This window comes from Danio aesculapii, chromosome 11 (genome assembly GCF_903798145.1).
Source record: "Danio aesculapii chromosome 11, fDanAes4.1, whole genome shotgun sequence".
In the NCBI taxonomy this organism is placed as follows: Eukaryota; Metazoa; Chordata; class Actinopteri; order Cypriniformes; family Danionidae; genus Danio; species Danio aesculapii.
Window position 1 is genome coordinate 6,117,389 of NC_079445.1, and position 15,231 is coordinate 6,132,619.

At 44.7% G+C, this 15,231-nt stretch overlaps 9 non-coding genes and 4 pseudogenes across 9 annotated transcripts; 9 read left to right on the forward strand and 4 right to left on the reverse strand.

The window, feature by feature from the left end:
* Nucleotides 1–2,636: 2,636 nt before the first annotated feature.
* On the reverse strand, nucleotides 2,637–2,765 carry LOC130237846 (U4 spliceosomal RNA; annotated as a pseudogene).
* Nucleotides 2,766–3,050: 285 nt separating this feature from the next.
* On the forward strand, nucleotides 3,051–3,132 carry trnas-gcu (transfer RNA serine (anticodon GCU)). The gene has a single exon. It is a non-coding gene; the product is annotated as a tRNA-Ser (tRNA).
* Nucleotides 3,133–4,489: 1,357 nt separating this feature from the next.
* Nucleotides 4,490–4,571, forward strand: trnas-gcu (transfer RNA serine (anticodon GCU)). Its single transcript has one exon. It is a non-coding gene; the product is annotated as a tRNA-Ser (tRNA).
* A 1,307-nt stretch (nucleotides 4,572–5,878) lies between these two features.
* On the forward strand, nucleotides 5,879–5,960 carry trnar-ccu (transfer RNA arginine (anticodon CCU)). Its single transcript has one exon. It is a non-coding gene; the product is annotated as a tRNA-Arg (tRNA).
* A 194-nt stretch (nucleotides 5,961–6,154) lies between these two features.
* Nucleotides 6,155–6,283, reverse strand: LOC130237849 (U4 spliceosomal RNA; annotated as a pseudogene).
* A 286-nt stretch (nucleotides 6,284–6,569) lies between these two features.
* Nucleotides 6,570–6,651, forward strand: trnas-gcu (transfer RNA serine (anticodon GCU)). The gene has a single exon. It is a non-coding gene; the product is annotated as a tRNA-Ser (tRNA).
* Nucleotides 6,652–8,636: 1,985 nt separating this feature from the next.
* trnas-gcu (transfer RNA serine (anticodon GCU)) lies at nucleotides 8,637–8,718 on the forward strand. The gene has a single exon. It is a non-coding gene; the product is annotated as a tRNA-Ser (tRNA).
* Nucleotides 8,719–10,025: 1,307 nt separating this feature from the next.
* On the forward strand, nucleotides 10,026–10,107 carry trnar-ccu (transfer RNA arginine (anticodon CCU)). The gene has a single exon. It is a non-coding gene; the product is annotated as a tRNA-Arg (tRNA).
* Nucleotides 10,108–10,301: 194 nt separating this feature from the next.
* LOC130237850 (U4 spliceosomal RNA) lies at nucleotides 10,302–10,430 on the reverse strand (annotated as a pseudogene).
* A 286-nt stretch (nucleotides 10,431–10,716) lies between these two features.
* On the forward strand, nucleotides 10,717–10,798 carry trnas-gcu (transfer RNA serine (anticodon GCU)). The gene has a single exon. It is a non-coding gene; the product is annotated as a tRNA-Ser (tRNA).
* Nucleotides 10,799–12,790: 1,992 nt separating this feature from the next.
* Nucleotides 12,791–12,872, forward strand: trnas-gcu (transfer RNA serine (anticodon GCU)). The gene has a single exon. It is a non-coding gene; the product is annotated as a tRNA-Ser (tRNA).
* Nucleotides 12,873–13,066: 194 nt separating this feature from the next.
* LOC130237845 (U4 spliceosomal RNA) lies at nucleotides 13,067–13,194 on the reverse strand (annotated as a pseudogene).
* Nucleotides 13,195–13,479: 285 nt separating this feature from the next.
* Nucleotides 13,480–13,561, forward strand: trnas-gcu (transfer RNA serine (anticodon GCU)). The gene has a single exon. It is a non-coding gene; the product is annotated as a tRNA-Ser (tRNA).
* Nucleotides 13,562–15,231: the final 1,670 nt, after the last annotated feature.

Consider the following 15,231-nt stretch of genomic DNA (forward strand, 5'->3'; position numbering starts at 1 on the left):
GTGATTTCAAGGCAGGGTGTCGTGGTTTCACAATGGGTAGCCTTGTCACCTCACAGCAAGAAGGTCACTGGTTTGAGTCTTGGATGGGTCAGTGTTTGGCATTTCTGTTTGGAGTTTGCATGTTCTTCCCGTGTTGGTGTGGGTTTCCTCTCCTGGTGCTCCGGTTCCCCCCCAGTCCAAAGACGTGATATAGGTGAATTAGGTAAGCTAAATTGTCTGTAGTGTATGTGTGTGAATGAGAATGTCTGGGAATGTTTCCCAGTGATGGGTTGCAGCTGAAAGGGCATCCGCTGCGTAAAAAAAATGCTGGATAAGCTGGTGGTTCATTCCGCTGTGGTGACCCCATATTAATAAAGGGACTAAGCCGAAAAGAAAATAAATGAATGGTTTAAATTTTTTAGCAACAAAAAGGGTTACCATAGAATGCACTGATCCATTCTTTTAAAAGGGCCCCTATTGTGGATCATTAAAGGTTGCAGTTGGGTTTTTAGGGATCCCAACAGGCTGATATGCATGCAAGGTTAAAAATCACTTTCATTGCAGTGCATTTATTTTTAAAGAATTATCCCAACAACGCCTTTATAATTTGTTCTGTGATTCATTATTCCAAACCTCTCCTTTCTGTGATGCTAATCTGCAGTGAGGGCGACACAGTGGCTAGCACTGTTGCCTCACAGCAAGAAGAACGCTCATTTGAGTCCCAACTGGGTCAGTTGGCATTTCTGTGTGGAGTTTGCATGTTCTCCCCATGTTGGTGTGGGTTTCCTCCGGGTTCTCTGGTGCTAACACATGCGCTATAGGTAAATTGAAGAAACTAAATTGGCCGTAGTGTATGTCTGTGAATGAGAGTGTGTAAATGCTTCCCATTACTGGGTTGCAGCTGGATGGGCATCCCCTGTGTAAAACATATGCTGAAGAAGTTGGCGGTTCATTCCGATGTGGCGACCCCAGATTTATAAAAGGACTAAACTAAAGGTCTGATAGCAGGAGTGCACGTTGAAGGATTCTGTTGTTGACGATGTTCAAGTGGGACATTAAGTGTGTCATACAGTAGATTTTAGAATGTGATGTAACACAAGTGGATGAGCATGTACAGCTGAATGTGAAGTTTTATTTCCATTGCTATGTACTTTACCATTCTCTACATTTGCTTAAAGAAGTCATCTTAAAGAGTAGTTGTGCTATCTTCAAACTTAAAGGGCTATTTGGCAATTGTTAATATAGCTATGCTGCCTTTTTTAGACTCATTTAGAGGTTTTCTGGCTAGTTTCTCTCCAACAAAACCAGAAGAAAAACCTAATGTTGAACATTAACTCTAGGGCACTGATCAGAGTTACTGAAAAGCTTCTTCTGACAACATTTAACTTAATCTTTTCTGTAAGAACCCCAAGGAAACAACACTGTCCAGCTTCCCACACAGCGAGTAAGTAATTTGTCCAGAGTGGTTAGGGCGATGGACTGCTAATCCATTGTACTCTGCACACGTGGGATAGAATCCCATCCTCGTTGTTCACCTAACTAAAAGTTAATCCATCCTCAAGCAGGGAACTGTGTTTACACGTGATGAGGTGGTTAAGACTATACACTGTTAGTACATTGTACTCTGCATGTGGCGGATTGAATCCCTTCCTTGTCGTTTAATTGCTTTGGTGTTTGTGAGAGCCCCGTGCTGCTACAAAAGGTTTCTTACTTACACCCTCTTCGCGTTTTGAAGGATATTACGGTAAAATTTAATCCAGCCTCCGCCAGGGACGGGCTGCTAATCCACTGTGCTCTGCATGCGTGGGTTCGAATCCCATCCTCGTTGTTCAATTGCTTTGGTGTTTTAGAGAACCTGATGCTTCCTTGGAAGATTTCTTACACACACTCTGCTAACAATCTGAAGAATGCTATGGTACAGGTAAATTCAGCCTGCTGCGTGTTTAGGAGTTCACCTCTAACGCAAGTTGCAGCACATTAAAGAAACAGAAGCACAGCTAATTTTTGCAACAGAACAATTAGCCTTCTAAAAGGCTGGTTCTAAAACCAGCAATCTGAAGAATTCTATGGTACAGGTAATATGTGCCACAGTCCAGCCTTCATCAGAAAGGTGAGCCCTTACGTGACGAGGTGGCTGAGTGGTTAAGGGTGTGGACTGCTAATCCACTGTGCTCTGCACGCATGGGTTCACATCCCATCCTCATCACTCATGTGCTCCGCTGTTTGAGAGAGCCCAGTGCTTCTGTGGAAGCTGGTTTAATCTCAGCGTTTTGAAGGATGTTGTTGCAACACTTAATGTCATCTTTACCGAAAATTAACATCTGCAAGTACATACAAATATGCCACAGTCCATCCCCCATCAGAAAAATGGGTACAGATGTGATGAGGAGGCTGAGTGGTTAAGGTGATGGACTGCTAATCCATTGTGCTCTGCACGTGTGGGTTCGAATCCCATCCTTGTCGTTCAATTGCGTTGGTGTTTTAGAGAACCTGATGCTTTCTTGGAGGATTTCTTACACACACTCTGCTAACAACCTGAAGAATGCTATGGTACAGGTAAATTCAGCCTGCTGCGTGCTTAGGAGTTCACCTCTAACGCAAATTGCAGCACATTAAAGAAACAGAAGCACTTTTAACTTTTGCAACAGATCAATTAGCCTTCTAAAAGGCTGACAAAAATTGCCACAGCTGACTGTATTTCGTCATCTCGGCAGGGTATTGGGTAAAGTTTTCAACCAGCAATGATCACGCCTCGGATAATTAACTTCAGCATGTTTCATATGGTTTTGTTGGAGAGAAACTAGACAGAATGCCTGAGTCTAAAAACGGTTTCAGTGCCCTTGCGTTCTTCATTATCTTACCCCAATCCCTGTACAGCCCAATAAATACATCCTCATCTCAACCGTTTTCTCTGCTGTTCAGCGTTGTGACTCCGCCCCCTTTACCAGATTACCCACAATTCTCTTCTCCCAGATTCACAAAAGTAGTGTGTACTTTTCTTTAAGTAAAGATGAAGCATACATACAAATATGCCACAGTCCAACCCCCATCAGAAAAGTGGGTACAGATGTGACGAGGTGGCCGAGTGGTTAAGGCGATGGACTGCTAATCCATTGTGCTCTGCATGCGTGGGTTCGAATCCCATCCTCGTCGTTCAATTGCTTTGGTGTTTTAGAGAACCTGATGCTTCCTTGGAAGATTTCTTACACACACTCTGCTAACAATCTGAAGAATGCTATGGTACAGGTAAATTCAGCCTGCTGCGTGTTTAGGAGTTCACCTCTAACGCAAGTTGCAGCACATTAAAGAAACAGAAGCACAGCTAATTTTTTCAACAGAACAATAAGCATTCTAAAAGTCTGGTTCTAAAACCAGCAATCTGAAGAATTCTATGGTACAGGTAATATGTGCCACAGTCCAGCCTTCATCAGAAAGGTGAGCCCTTACGTGACGAGGTGGCTGAGTGGTTAAGGGTATAGACTGTTAATCCATTGTGCTCTGCGAGCGTGGGTTCGCATCCCATCCTGGTCGCTCATGTGCTCTGCTGTTTGAGAGAGCCCAGTGCTTCAGTGGAAGCTGGTTTACTCTCAGCGTTTTGAAGGATGTTGTTGCAACATTTAACATCATCTTTACCGAAATTAACATCTGCTAGTACACACAAATATGCCACAGTCCAGCCCCCATCAGAAAAGTGGGTACAGATGTGATGAGGTGGCTGAGTGGTTAAGGCAATGGACTGCTAATTCATTGTGCTCTGCTCGCATGGGTTCGAATCCCATCCTCTTCGTTCAATTACTTTGGTGTTTGTGAGAACCCGGTTCTGCTATAAAAGGTTTCTTACTTACGCCCTCTTTGCGTTTTGAAGGATATTACGGTAAAATTTAATCCAACCTCCGCCAGGGACGGGATACTAATCCACTGTGCTCTGCATGCGAGGGTTCGAATCCCATCCTCGTTGTTCAATTGCTTTGGTGTTTTAGAGAGCCTGATGCTTCCTTGGAAGTTTTCTTACACACACTCTGCTATCAATCTGAAGAATGCTATGGTACAGGTAAATTCAGCCTGCTACGTGTTTAGGAGTTCACCTCTAACGCAAGTTGCAGCACATTAAAGAAACAGAAGCACAGGTACCTTTTGCAACAGAACAATAAGCCTTCTAAAAGGCTGGTTCTAAAACCAGCAATCTGAAGAATGCTATGGTACAGGTAATATGTGCCACAGTCCAGCCTTCATCAGAAAGGTGAGCACTTACGTGACGAGGTGGCCGAGTGGTTAAGGGTGTGGACTGCTAATCCATTGTGCTTTGCACGCGTGGGTTCGCATCCCATCCTCATCACTCATGTGCTCTGCTGTTTGAGAGAGCCCAGTGCTTCTGTGGAAGCTGGTTTAATCTCAGCGTTTTGAAGGATGTTGTTGCAACACTTAATGTCATCTTTACCGAAAATTAACATCTGCAAGTACATACCAATATGCCCAGTCCAGCCCCCATCAGAAAACTGGGTACAGATGTGACGAGGTGGCCGAGTGGTTAAGGCGATGGACTGCTAATCCATTGTGCTCTGCACGCGTGGGTTCGAATACCATCCTCGTCCTTCAATTGCTTTGATATTTTAGAGAACCTGATGCTTCCTTGGAAGATTTTTTACACACACTCTTTAGGAGTTCACCTCTAACGCAAGTTGCAGCACATTAAAGAAACAGAAGCACAGCTAATTTTTGCAACAGAACAATAAAAATTCTAAAAGGCTGGTTCTAAAACCAGCAATCTGAAGAATTCTTTGGTACAGGTAATATGTGCCACAGTCCAGCCTTCATCAGAAAGGTGAGCACTTATGTGACGAGGTGGCCAAGTGGTTAAGGGTATAGACTGCTAATCCATTGTGCTCTGCGCGCGTGGGTTCGCATCCCATCCTGGTCGCTCATGTGCTCTGCTGTTTGAGAGAGCCCAGTGCTTCCATGGAAGCTGGTTTACTCTCAGCGTTTTGAAGGATGTTGTTGCAACATTTAACGTCATCTTTACTGAAAATTTACATCTGCTGGTACATACAAATATGCCACAGTCCAGCCCCCATCAGAAAAGTGGGTACAGATGTGATGAGGTGGCTGAGTGGTTAAGGCAATGCACTGCTAAACCATTGTGCTCTGCTCGCATGGGTTCGAATTCCATCCTCTTCGTTCAATTACTTTGGTGTTTGTGAGAACCCGGTTCTGCTATAAAAGGTTTCTTACTCACACCCTCTTTGCGTTTTGAAGGATAGTACGGTAAAATTTAATCCAGCCTCCGCCAGGGACGGGATGCTAATCCACTGTGCTCTGCATGAGAGGGTTCAAATCCCATCCTCGTTGTTCAATTGCTTTGGTGTTTAGAGAGCCTGATGCTTCCTTGGAAGTTTTCTTACACACACTCTGCTATCAATCTGAAGAATGCTATGGTACAGGTAAATTCAGCCTGCTGCGTGTTTAGGAGTTCACCTCTAATGCAAGTTGCAGCACATTAAAGAAACAGAAGCACAGCTAACTTTTTGCAACAGAACAATAAGCATTCTAAAAGGCTGGTTCTAAAACCAGCAATCTGAAGAATACTATGGTACAGGTAATATGTGCCACAGTCCAGCCTTCATCAGAAAGGTGAGCCCTTACGTGACGAGGTGGCTGAGTGGTTAAGAGTATAGACTGCTAATCCACTGTGCTCTGCACGCATGGGTTCACATCCCATCCTCGTCGCTCATGTGCTCTGCTGTTTGAGAGAGCTCAGTGCTTCTGTGAAAGCCGGTTTACTCTCAGCGTTTTGAAGGATGTTGTTGCAACACTTAATGTCATCTTTACTGAAAATTAGCATCTGCAAGTACATACAAATATGCCATAGTCCAGCCCCCATCAGAAAAGTGGGTACAGATGTGACGAGGTGGCCGAGTGGTTAAGGCGATGGACTCCTAATCCATTGTGCTCTGCATGCGTGGAATCGAATCCCATCCTCGTCGTTCAATTGCTTTGGTGTTTTAGAGAGCCTGATGCTTCCTTGGAAGATTTCTTACACACACTCTGATAACAATCTGAAGAATGCTATGGTACAGGTAAATTCAGCCTGCTGCGTGTTTAGGAGTTCACCTCTAACGCAAATTGCAGCACATTAAAGAAACAGAAGCACTTTTAACTTTTGCAACAGATCAATTAGCCTTCTTAAAGGCTGACAAAAATTGCCACAGCTGACTGTATTTCGTCATCTCGGCAGGGTATTGGGTAAAGTTTTCAACCAGCAATGATCACGCCTCGGATAATTAACTTCAGCATGTTTCATATGGTTTTGTTGGAGAGAAACTAGACAGAATGCCTGAGTCTAAAAACGGTTTCAGTGCCCTTGCGTTCTTCATTATCTTACCCCAATCCCTGTACAGCCCAATAAATACATCCTCATCTCAACCGTTTTCTCTGCCGTTCAGCGTTGTGACTCCGCCCCCTTTACCAGATTACCCACAATTTCTCTTCTCCCAGATTCACAAAAGTAGTGTGTACTTTTCTTTAAGTAAAGATGAAGCATACATACAAATATGCCAAAGTCCTGCCCCCATCAGAAAAGTGGGTACAGACGTGACGAGGTGGCCGAGTGGTTAAGGCGATGGACTGCTAATCCATTGTGCTCTGCACGCGTGGGTTCGAATCCCATCCTCGTCGTTCAATTGCTTTGGTGTTTTAGAGAACCTGATGCTTCCTTGGAAGATTTCTTACACACACTCTGCTAACAACCTGAAGAATGCTATGGTACAGGTAAATTCAGCCTGCTGCGTGTTTAGGAGTTCACCTCTAACGCAAGTTGCAGCACATTAAAGAAGCACAGCTAATTTTTGCAACAGAACAATAAGCATTCTAAAAGGCTGGTTCTAAAACCAGCAATCTGAAGAATTCTATGGTACAGGTAATATGTGCCACAGTCCAGCCTTCATCAGAAAGGTGAGCACTTACGTGACGAGGTGGCCAAGTGGTTAAGGGTATAGACTGCTAATCCATTGTGCTCTGCGCGTGTGGGTTCGCATCCCATCCTGGTCGCTCATGTGCTCTGCTGTTTGAGAGAGCCCAGTGCTTCCATGGAAGCTGGTTTACTCTCAGCGTTTTGAAGGATGTTGTTGCAACATTTAACGTCATCTTTACTGAAAATTTACATCTGCTGGTACATACAAATATGCCACAGTCCAGCCCCCATCAGAAAAGTGGGTACAGATGTGATGAGGTGGCTGAGTGGTTAAGGCAATGCACTGCTAAACCATTGTGCTCTGCTCGCATGGGTTCGAATCCCATCCTCTTCGTTCAATTACGTTGGTGTTTGTGAGAACCTGGTTCTGCTATAAAAGGTTTCTTACTCACACCCTCTTTGCGTTTTGAAGGATAGCACGGTAAAATTTAATCCAGCCTCCGCCAGGGACGGGATGCTAATCCACTGTGCTCTGCATGCGAGGGTTCGAATCCCATCCTCGTTGTTCAATTGCTTTGGTGTTTTAGAGAGCCTGATGCTTCCTTGGAAGATTTCTTACACACACTCTGATAACAATCTGAAGAATGCTATGGTACAGGTAAATTCAGCCTGCTGCGTGTTTAGGAGTTCACCTCTAACGCAAGTTGCAGCACATTAAAGAAACAGAAGCACAGCTAATTTTTTCAACAGAACAATAAGCATTCTAAAAGGCTGGTTCTAAAACCAGCAATCCGAAGAATGCTATGGTACAGGTAATATGTGCCACAGTCCAGCCTTCATCAGAAAAAGTGAGCACTTACGTGACAAAGCCGAGTGGCTAAGGTGATGGACTGCTAATCCATTGTGCTCTGCACGCGTGGGTTCGCATCCCATCCTCGTTGCTCATGTGCTCTGCTGTTTGAGAGAGCCCAGTGCTTCCGTGGAAGCTGGTTTACTCTCAGCGTTTTGAAGGATGTTGTTGCAACACTTAATGTCATCTTTACCGAAAATTAACATCTGCAAGTACATACAAATATGCCACAGTCCATCCCCCATCAGAAAAATGGGTACAGATGTGATGAGGAGGCCGAGTGGTTAAGGCGACGGACTGCTGATCTGTTGTGCTCTGCACGCTTGGGTTCGAATCCCATCCTCGTTGTTCAATTGCTTTGGTGTTTTAGAGAACCTGATGCTTCCTTGGAAGATTTCTTACACACACTCTGCTAACAATCTGAAGAGTGCTATGGTACAGGTAAATTCAGCCTGCTGCGTGCTTAGGAGTTCACCTCTAATGCAAGTTGCAGCACATTAAAGAAACAGAAGCACAGCTACCTTTTGCAACAGAACAATAAGCCTTCTAAAAGGCTGGTTCTAAAACCAGCAATCTGAAGAATGCTATGGTACAGGTAATATGTGCCACAGTCCAGCCTTCATCAGAAAGGTGAGCACTTACGTGACGAGGTGGCCGAGTGGTTAAGGGTGTGGACTGTTAATCCATTGTGCTCTGCACGTGTGGGTTCGCATCCCATCCTCATCACTCATGTGCTCCGCTGTTTGAGAGAGCCCAGTGCTTCTGTGGAAGCTGGTTTAATCTCAGCGTTTTGAAGGATGTTGTTGCAACACTTAATGTCATCTTTACCGAAAATTAACATCTGCAAGTACATACAAATATGTCCAGTCCAGCCCCCATCAGAAAACTGGGTACAGATGTGACGAGGTGGCCGAGTGGTTAAGGCGATGGACTGCTAATCCATTGTGCTCTGCACGCGTGGGTTCGAATACCATCCTCGTCGTTCAATTGCTTTGATATTTTAGAGAACCTGATGCTTCCTTGGAAGATTTCTTACACACACTCTTTAGGAGTTCACCTCTAACGCAAGTTGCAGCACATTAAAGAAACAGAAGCACAGCTAATTTTTGCAACAGAACAATAAAAATTCTAAAAGGCTGGTTCTAAAACCAGCAATCTGAAGAATTCTTTGGTACAGGTAATATGTGCCACAGTCCAGCCTTCATCAGAAAGGTGAGCACGTATGTGACCAGGTGGCTGAGTGGTTAAGGGTATAGACTGCTAATCCACTGTGCTCTGCGCGCGTGGGTTCGCATCCCATCCTGGTCGCTCTTGTGCTCTGCTGTTTGAGAGAGCCCAGTGCTTCCATGGAAGCTGGTTTACTCTCAGCGTTTTGAAGGATGTTGTTGCAACATTTAACGTCATCTTTACTGAAAATTTACATCTGCTGGTACATACAAATATGCCACAGTCCAGCCCCCATCAGAAAAGTGGGTACAGATGTGATGAGGTGGCTGAGTGGTTAAGGCAATGCACTGCTAAACCATTGTTCTCTGCTCGCATGGGTTCGAATTCCATCCTCTTCGTTCAATTACTTTGGTGTTTGTGAGAACCCGGTTCTGCTATAAAAGGTTTCTTACTCACACCCTCTTTGCGTTTTGAAGGATAGTACGGTAAAATTTAATCCAGCCTCCGCCAGGGACGGGATGCTAATCCACTGTGCTCTGCATGAGAGGGTTCAAATCCCATCCTCGTTGTTCAATTGCTTTGGTGTTTTAGAGAGCCTGATGCTTCCTTGGAAGTTTTCTTACACACACTCTGCTATCAATCTGAAGAATGCTATGGTACAGGTAAATTCAGCCTGCTGCGTGTTTAGGAGTTCACCTCTAACGCAAGTTGCAGCACATTAAAGAAACAGAAGCACAGCTAACTTTTTGCAACAGAACAATAAGCATTCTAAAAGGCTGGTTCTAAAACCAGCAATCTGAAGAATACTATGGTACAGGTAATATGTGCCACAGTCCAGCCTTCATCAGAAAGGTGAGCCCTTACGTGACGAGGTGGCTGAGTGGTTAAGGGTATAGACTGCTAATCCACTGTGCTCTGCACGTCTGGTTCACATCCCATCCTCGTCGCTCATGTGCTCTGCTGTTTGAGAGAGCCCAGTGCTTCTGTGAAAGCCGGTTTACTCTCAGCGTTTTGAAGGATGTTGTTGCAACACTTAATGTCATCTTTACTGAAAATTAGCATCTGCAAGTACATACAAATATGCCATAGTCCAGCCCCCATCAGAAAAGTGGGTACAGATGTGACGAGGTGGCCGAGTGGTTAAGGCGATGGACTCCTAATCCATTGTGCTCTGCATGCGTGGAATCGAATCCCATCCTCGTTGTTCAATTGCTTTGGTGTTTTAGAGAGCCTGATGCTTCCTTGGAAGATTTCTTACACACACTCTGCTAACAATCTGAAGAATGCTATGGTACAGGTAAATTCAGCCTGCTGCGTGTTTAGGAGTTCACCTCTAACGCAAATTGCAGCACATTAAAGAAACAGAAGCACTTTTAACTTTTGCAACAGATCAATTAGCCTTCTTAAAGGCTGACAAAAATTGCCACAGCTGACTGTATTTCGTCATCTCGGCAGGGTATTGGGTAAAGTTTTCAACCAGCAATGATCACGCCTCGGATAATTAACTTCAGCATGTTTCATATGGTTTTGTTGGAGAGAAACTAGACAGAATGCCTGAGTCTAAAAACGGTTTCAGTGCCCTTGCGTTCTTCATTATCTTACCCCAATCCCTGTACAGCCCAATAAATACATCCTCATCTCAACCGTTTTCTCTGCCGTTCAGCGTTGTGACTCCGCCCCCTTTACCAGATTACCCACAATTTCTCTTCTCCCAGATTCACAAAAGTAGTGTGTACTTTTCTTTAAGTAAAGATGAAGCATACATACAAATATGCCACAGTCCTGCCCCCATCAGAAAAGTGGGTACAGACGTGACGAGGTGGCCGAGTGGTTAAGGCGATGGACTGCTAATCCATTGTGCTCTGCACGCGTGGGTTCGAATCCCATCCTCGTCGTTCAATTGCTTTGGTGTTTTAGAGAACCTGATGCTTCCTTGGAAGATTTCTTACACACACTCTGCTAACAACCTGAAGAATGCTATGGTACAGGTAAATTCAGCCTGCTGCGTGTTTAGGAGTTCACCTCTAACGCAAGTTGCAGCACATTAAAGAAACAGAAGCACAGCTAATTTTTGCAACAGAACAATAAGCATTCTAAAAGGCTGGTTCTAAAACCAGCAATCTGAAGAATTCTATGGTACAGGTAATATGTGCCACAGTCCAGCCTTCATCAGAAAGGTGAGCACTTACGTGACGAGGTGGCCAAGTGGTTAAGGGTATAGACTGCTAATCCATTGTGCTCTGCGCGTGTGGGTTCGCATCCCATCCTGGTCGCTCATGTGCTCTGCTGTTTGAGAGAGCCCAGTGCTTCCATGGAAGCTGGTTTACTCTCAGCGTTTTGAAGGATGTTGTTGCAACATTTAACGTCATCTTTACTGAAAATTTACATCTGCTGGTACATACAAATATGCCACAGTCCAGGCCCCATCAGAAAAGTGGGTACAGATGTGATGAGGTGGCTGAGTGGTTAAGGCAATGCACTGCTAAACCATTGTGCTCTGCTCGCATGGGTTCGAATCCCATCCTCTTCGTTCAATTAAGTTGGTGTTTGTGAGAACCTGGTTCTGCTATAAAAGGTTTCTTACTCACACCCTCTTTGCGTTTTGAAGGATAGCACGGTAAAATTTAATCCAGCCTCCGCCAGGGACGGGATGCTAATCCACTGTGCTCTGCATGCGAGGGTTCGAATCCCATCCTCGTTGTTCAATTGCTTTGGTGTTTTAGAGAGCCTGATGCTTCCTTGGAAGATTTCTTACACACACTCTGATAACAATCTGAAGAATGCTATGGTACAGGTAAATTCAGCCTGCTGCGTGTTTAGGAGTTCACCTCTAACGCAAGTTGCAGCACATTAAAGAAACAGAAGCACAGCTAATTTTTTCAACAGAACAATAAGCATTCTAAAAGGCTGGTTCTAAAACCAGCAATCCGAAGAATGCTATGGTACAGGTAATATGTGCCACAGTCCAGCCTTCATCAGAAAAAGTGAGCACTTACGTGACAAAGCCGAGTGGCTAAGGTGATGGACTGCTAATCCATTGTGCTCTGCACGCGTGGGTTCGCATCCCGTCCTCGTTGCTCATGTGCTCTGCTGTTTGAGAGAGCCCAGTGCTTCCGTGGAAGCTGGTTTACTCTCAGCGTTTTGAAGGATGTTGTTGCAACACTTAATGTCATCTTTACCGAAAATTAACATCTGCAAGTACATACAAATATGCCACAGTCCATCCCCCATCAGAAAAATGGGTACAGATGTGATGAGGAGGCCGAGTGGTTAAGGCGACGGACTGCTTATCTGTTGTGCTCTGCATGCTTGGGTTCGAATCCCATCCTCGTTGTTCAATTGCTTTGGTGTTTTAGAGAACCTGATGCTTCCTTGGAAGATTTCTTACACACACTCTGCTAACAATCTGAAGAGTGCTATGGTACAGGTAAATTCAGCCTGCTGCGTGCTTAGGAGTTCACCTCTAATGCAAGTTGCAGCACATTAAAGAAACAGAAGCACAGCTACCTTTTGCAACAGAACAATAAGCCTTCTAAAAGGCTGGTTCTAAAACCAGCAATCTGAAGAATGCTATGGTACAGGTAATATGTGCCACAGTCCAGCCTTCATCAGAAAAGTGAGCACTTACGTGACGAGGTGGCCGAGTGGTTAAGGGTGTGGACTGCTAATCCATTGTGCTCTGCACGCGTGGGTTCGCATCCCATCCTCATCACTCATGTGCTCCGCTGTTTGAGAGAGCCCAGTGCTTCTGTGGAAGCTGGTTTAATCTCAGCGTTTTGAAGGATGTTGTTGCAACACTTAATGTCATCTTTACCGAAAATTAACATCTGCAAGTACATACAAATATGCCACAGTCCAGCCCCCATCAGAAAACTGGGTACAGATGTGACGAGGTGGCCGAGTGGTTAAGGTGATGGACTGCTAATCCATTGTGCTCTGCACGCGTGGGTTCGAATCCCATCCTTGTCGTTCAATTGCTTTGGTGTTTTAGAGAACCTGATGCTTTCTTGGAGGATTTCTTACACACACTCTGCTAACAACCTGAAGAATGCTATGGTACAGGTAAATTCAGCCTGCTGCGTGTTTAGGAGTTCACCTCTAACGCAAATTGCAGCACATTAAAGAAACAGAAGCACAGTTAACTTTTGCAACAGATCAATTAGCCTTCTAAAAGGCTGACAAAAATTGCCACAGCTGACTGTATTTCGTCATCTCGGCAGGGTATTGGGTAAAGTTTTCAACCAGCAATGATCACGCCTCGGATATTAACTTCAGCATGTTTCATATGGTTTTGTTGGAGAGAAACTAGACAGAATGCCTGAGTCTAAAAACGGTTTCAGTGCCCTTGCGTTCTTCATTATCTTACCCCAATCCCTGTACAGCCCAATAAATACATCCTCATCTCAACCGTTTTCTCTGCCGTTCAGCGTTGTGACTCCGCCCCCTTTACCAGGTTACCCACAATTCTCTTCTCCCAGATTCACAAAAGTAGTGTGTACTTTTCTTTAAGTAAAGATGAAGCATACATACAAATATGCCACAGTCCAACCCCCATCAGAAAAGTGGGTACAGATGTGACGAGGTGGCCGAGTGGTTAAGGCGATGGACTGCTAATCCATTGTGCTCTGCACGCGTGGGTTCGAATCCCATCCTCGTCGTTCAATTGCTTTGGTGTTTTAGAGAACCTGATGCTTCCTTGGAAGATTTCTTACACACACTCTGCTAACAATCTGAAGAATGCTATGGTACAGGTAAATTCAGCCTGCTGTGTGTTTAGGAGTTCACCTCTAACGCAAGTTGCAGCACATTAAAGAAACAGAAGCACAGCTAATTTTTTCAACAGAACAATAAGCATTCTAAAAGGCTGGTTCTAAAACCAGCAATCTGAAGAATTCTATGGTACAGGTAATATGTGCCACAGTCCAGCCTTCATCAGAAAGGTGAGCACTTACGTGGCTGAGTGGTTAAGGGTATAGACTGCTAATCCATTGTGCTCTGCGAGCGTTGGTTCGCATCCCATCCTGGTCGCTCATGTGCTCTGCTGTTTGAGAGAGCCCAGTGCTTCCGTGGAAGCTGGTTTACTCTCAGCGTTTTGAAGGATGTTGTTGCAACATTTAACGTCATCTTTACCGAAAATTAACATCTGCTAGTACACACAAATATGCCACAGTCCAGCCCCCATCAGAAAAGTGGGTACAGATGTGATGAGGTGGCTGAGTGGTTAAGGCAATGGACTGCTAATTCATTGTGCTCTGCTCGCATGGGTTCGAATCCCATCCTCTTCGTTCAATTACTTTGGTGTTTGTGAGAACCTGGTTCTGCTATAAAAGGTTTCTTACTCACGCCCTCTTTGCGTTTTGAAGGATATTACGGTAAAATTTAATCCAGCCTCCGCCAGGGACGGGATGCTAATCCACTGTGCTCTGCATGCGAGGGTTCGAATCCCATCCTCGTTGTTCAATTGCTTTGGTGTTTTAGAGAGCCTGATGCTTCCTTGGAAGTTTTCTTACACACACTCTGCTATCAATCTGAAGAATGCTATGGTACAGGTAAATTCAGCCTGCTACGTGTTTAGGAGTTCACCTCTAACGCAAGTTGCAGCACATTAAAGAAACAGAAGCACAGGTACCTTTTGCAACAGAACAATAAGCCTTCTAAAAGGCTGGTTCTAAAACAAGCAATCTGAAGAATGCTATGGTACAGGTAATATGTGCCACAGTCCAGCCTTCATCAGAAAGGTGAGCACTTATGTGACCAGGTGGCTGAGTGGTTAAGGGTATAGACTGCTAATCCACTGTGCTCTGCGCGCGTGGGTTCGCATCCCATCCTGGTCGCTCATGTGCTCTGCTGTTTGAGAGAGCCCAGTGCTTCCATGGAAGCTGGTTTACTCTCAGCGTTTTGAAGGATGTTGTTGCAACATTTAATGTCATCTTTACTGAAAATTTACATCTGCTGGTACATACAAATATGCCACAGTCCAGCCCCCATCAGAAAAGTGGGTACAGATGTGATGAGGTGGCTGAGTGGTTAAGGCAATGCACTGCTAAACCATTGTGCTCTGCTCGCATGGGTTCGAATTCCATCCTCTTCGTTCAATTACTTTGGTGTTTGTGAGAACCCGGTTCTGCTATAAAAGGTTTCTTACTCACACCCTCTTTGCGTTTTGAAGGATAGTACGGTAAAATTTAATCCAGCCTCCGCCAGGGACGGGATGCTAATCCACTGTGCTCTGCATGAGAGGGTTCAAATCCCATCCTCGTTGTTCAATTGCTTTGGTGTTTTAGAGAGCCTGATGCTTCCTTGGAAGTTTTCTTACACACACTCTGCT